Source organism: Vitis riparia, chromosome 13, assembly GCF_004353265.1.
Source record: "Vitis riparia cultivar Riparia Gloire de Montpellier isolate 1030 chromosome 13, EGFV_Vit.rip_1.0, whole genome shotgun sequence".
In the NCBI taxonomy this organism is placed as follows: Eukaryota; Viridiplantae; Streptophyta; class Magnoliopsida; order Vitales; family Vitaceae; genus Vitis; species Vitis riparia.
In genome coordinates this window covers 15,438,734-15,443,634 of record NC_048443.1, presented here as the reverse complement: position 1 = coordinate 15,443,634, position 4,901 = coordinate 15,438,734, and positions in this window count along the sequence as shown.

Genomic DNA, 4,901 nt, shown 5'->3' with positions numbered 1-4,901 from the left:
CAAAAGGTCTTAGAAAAATTCAATAGAACCCTAGGACTTAGGAAATAAGCTAGAAGACTTTAAGAACTATAATTTATTAAGAAATAACCTAGATTACATTAAAGAACAACTAGTCAAAGAGGAAAAATTTGTTAGAAAAGAATGTACAAATAAAGGTAGAACAACAAAACTTAAAGGAAATACTAGAGAAAGTTAACAAAAAAGTAGATAAAAATTTAGAACAAAAAAAGGCAGGATCATTAGAAGAACTAAAATTAAATAACCTTTTAAAACAATTTGAAAATTTTAGTTTAGGAGAAAAACCATTAATTAGGATAGAATGAAAAATAAATCATTTTGAACCAAAAAGTTTAGCAATAAAACCATGGAAATAGTAGAAGCTATAAACCTTAAAGATAATGTAAAAGAATTTGTGGAAGACAAATTGAAAAGCGCAGTAAAGGAAGTAAACACCTTACAAAAAATAGTTATCTCAAAATTCTAAAATAACTAGATTTTTAAAAATAACTCAATTTTGTATAGATCTTAAGGAATTCACAGAAAATATAAAAATAATTGTAAATACTAAAGGTTATGATATGGAATTAGGAAGTAAGAACCTTAGCATAGCTATAGGATTTATAGGAAAAACCACTAATGCTTTAAGCCTAAAATGCATGATGGAATTTGATGATAGATTATAAACTTTTGGAAGTAAAATTGTAAATATGGTAGAAGCAAAACCTGTAAAAGTAGACTATTTATTAGGACAAGAATGGGAAATACCTCAAATAAATAAACTTGTAATAAAATATCCAACCTCTAGTAGTTTATATGAAAATCAAGATGGAAGTGCTAGTATAACTTTTGAAAACTATAAAACTATAAATGTAGAGGTAGAGTTAAATAGTGAGATAAAATTTGTAAATATTATCACAATACAGGAAGATATTTTATTAAATATACAAATAATAGAAAAACTATATAAGAATTCAAAACTAGTTAATATAATATTAGAAGAATTTAGTAACCCAACGTTATTAGTAAAACAGGTAGATCAAGAAAACTTTTCTAACATAATGTGTAAAAACTATATAGATAAAAAAATAATTGAACAACATTATAAAACCAATTTGATTAAAAAACTTATAGATATAGAAACAATAAATCAATTTGCTATTAAACCAAAAACTAAAAAACACCTAGAAACAATTTCAGTTGAGTTAGTAAATATGATAAAAAAAAATAAAAGGGAATTTGCAAACGTAAAAACTGAAATAGTAAAGTATAGTAAGTCAAAATGACCTCAATGGAAAACCAAAACAGAACCTTCTAGTTCTTTGCAACCAATATATGAATATGAAACAATATTAGATATAGACAATACACAAGACCTTAAGAAAACCATAGAAAATTGGGAGCAATCCTTAAATTCAGTTGATGTAGTAGTATCATTTGAAAATCAACAAGAAATTTATGAATTTTGTAAAAGTACTCTTAGAGGAACCATATTGCAATTGTTTAGAAACATGGAACAAGAAAATAGTAGTTATTTTCAGGAAGTCAGAAATAATTTTAGTATATTTGTATTTATAAATTTAATAAAGCTATATTTTCTAGGAACAACCTAAGAAGATATAAAAGAGCCCTCAATATATCTCCATAAGTTAGAACAATTGAAATTATGTAACTTATCGTATATAAAAGAATATGAACAAAAATTTAGGAAATATGCAATTCTTGCTAGAGTAGACAAAACACTTGAATATTTAAATAAATATATATTAAAAATACAAGGACCTGTAGGACTTAGATTATGGAATGAATTTTCAACATTCGAATACAAAAACTCTCCTTATATAGGTGCTAGAATAGAATTTGTAAAAAAATGGTTAGAAAGAGAATCTATGAGTTAGGGGAAAGAAGCCAAATAAAGAAACAAGATATAAATAAACAACTTTGTAGAAAATTGTGTATAGGAGAAAATCTAGACATAGGATGTAGAGAATGTAACCTTAGAAGACCTAAAAAATATGATAGATTTTTAAGAAGGAAGTCCAAAGCCCTTTCTAAAAAACGACATTATCAAACAATATATAAAAAAACCTGGAAAGTTCTGGATAAGGAAAAGGAGTAAAGAAAGAAAAAGACAGTGTAAATGTTATTTGTGTGGGTAGAAAGGTCATGTAAGACCTGGATGTCTTGAACTTAAAAAACCATCAAATGAACGAAGTAAAAAAAAGCCAAGCAAAAATCAACCAAATAAATGAATATAAGGTAGACAATGAAGAAAAAGAACTTACTAGTGAATTAGATTTTGAAAGCAAAAAGTCAAGTGTGTATAGTCTAGATGATAGGGAAACTAAAAGGGAAGAAATTTGTATGGTTATTGAAAAAGAAGAAAATCAACCTAAGAAAACCCCTTTAAACCTAGAAAACCTTGTGCTATCTTTAGAAAGTAAAATAAATTCTTATAGTCTATGGAAAGATTTACAAATAATAATTAAAGGAAAAATCTCAGAAGAAAATGAAGACAATTTAAACTCTAAAGAAATAAAAGAGCCAATAAATACTGCAAACACAACTATACAAATAAAAGAACAAGTAAATATGAGAAAATAAAGTTAAATGTATTATATTTCCAACAATAATTAAATTAAAAACCATAGAATTAAAAGTAGATGCAAAGTTAGATATTGGAGCTAGTAAAAACCTTTTATTTGAAACTTTAGTACCTTAGGAAGACCAACAAACTTTAGTCCAACCAGTGGAATTAGTTTAATATAACAAAAAAAAAAAAAAATAACTAATATTAACTAAGTATATTTCAAATGTGATGAGGGCACAACTAACAAATGGAATGCAACTCCTATTCAAGTTCTAGTTTGGTTTGGTTACAAGGGCTTGAGCTAAAAAGTTCAAGGAAACTCTCAATGGATTGATTCAAAATATTTAGGCTGAGGTGAATTCGAGGAGACCCAAGGAAGATTCTTCATGTGTTCCATAAGGTTGGATTTCCATGATTCAAGCTTTTGAATAATCTAGAAGAATCCCTCAAAGAGAACAACTCACAAATTGCGTGGATTTAGTGGAGTTTTCTAAATTGGTGATTACCCAATTTTGATTCATCAAGGAGAATGGTTGGCTCAATTTAAAACAATCTTTTAAAGATAACTAAATTACCTTTCTTATTTATTATTATATTTTATTGCTGAGTTGTATGGTTTGCATGCCAATTTAGATATTGTCCTTATTGGCTTTTTAATTTTCAAATTGTATGAGGAATGAAGGAATTCGAAATTCCCTTGTTCCCTTTTATTTTGGGGTAGGCGTGACTTTAGGAAATATTGGATTCAATTTTTAGAATTCAACTTAGGATATTTTAGTTTCTATTTTCTAGTTATCTGCGAATCCTAGGTAGCATATTTGAGGATTTTCTAGCTGCCAAATTCGTGGGCCTTTTTGTACTTAAATAGTCATTACCTTATTGAAAAAAAAAATCAAGATTTCATTCATAATTTTGTGAGAGAAAATTCTCTTTGGTTCTTTTAGAACTCTTTGAACTTATCAAAAAAATTTCTGTGGTGTTCTCCTTTGACTTATCAATCAATCCTTCCATAATTGATTGTGGCGTCTTCATTACACTAAGGTTCTTGCTTCCATATAAGCAACATGTCACAGTTTCATATAAATCTGTTTTCAGATGATCTTAGAGTCATTCTTGATCTACAAGTTTCTCAGTTTCTTGGTGTGGATTGTATCAGTTGGTATCAGAGCCTAACACTAGTTGAAGCTTTGCCTATTTTTTGTATTTGAAATTAAAAAAATGAAATTAAAAAGAAGAAATGATATTGCGATTCAACTCTTGTAATTCTTGTTTCAATTTTACATCTTTGTGTTCCTTTTCAATTCCACAAATCCGAATTTCTTGCTCCAAACAAACCCTAAATACGTACACTCAAAAGAACTATTTATTTTGTGCGAAATTTGAAGCCCTTAAATCTGAATTTCTCTTGGTGAGTTCTTAGTGAATTGTTGCTGGAAATTGTGATATTTGTTTGATTTGTTTGATAATAACCTATAGAGGATTACTACGAGTGTAAAAAGGCAAGTGAGCACATAAGAGAGTAAAAACCAAACTGATTTTGTGTGAAAACACGAGTGAAAGTTGAGTGAATCATTCTTTGAGTGAAACACGTGAGGGAGTGTGTGATGTTCTTTTTTTATTTTTTATTTTTTTTATAACTTTTTTTTTTCAGCAAACATGTTAGAAAACAAGGATAAAAATACTTTTGAAAATGCGTTAGAAGAGGTTGATCTAAAGTTTCTCATGAAAACTTTAATGGGTAAGATGAGGAAAGTGTTGAGAGTGCAGATGGAGCAGGTTCATGAATGGATAGATCGGGTAGAGAATGCACATGTGGAGCATCCACAAAATGCTCCTAATGTGCGTAGGAAAGAGAGTTCAACCTAGGAAAGTGAGAGTTCAAGATGAAGAGTATTATGGGGGTGGTTTTGATGAAGAAGATGACCGAGATTCAATTGTTGGCAATAGGAGATATGGTGGGCGATTTAAAGAAGTTAGGAATCAAGAAGATAATAACTTGGGTAGTATTAAGATGAAGATTCCGTTGTTTCAAGGCAAAAACGATCTCAAAGCTTACCTTGAGTAGGAGAAGAAGATAAAATTAGTATTTGATTGTCACAATTATTCCGAGCTTAAAAAGGTAAAACTTGTAGCCATTGAAATTTTCAATTATGCGATTATTTGGTGGGATCAACTAGTTTAAAATATGAGGAGAAATAGAGAGCGTCCAATAGAGACGTGGGAGGAAATGAAAACCTTGATGAGGAGATGGTTTGTTCCAAGTCATTACTACTGTGAGTTGTACCAAAAATTGCAAAGTCTTAGACAAAGTAAT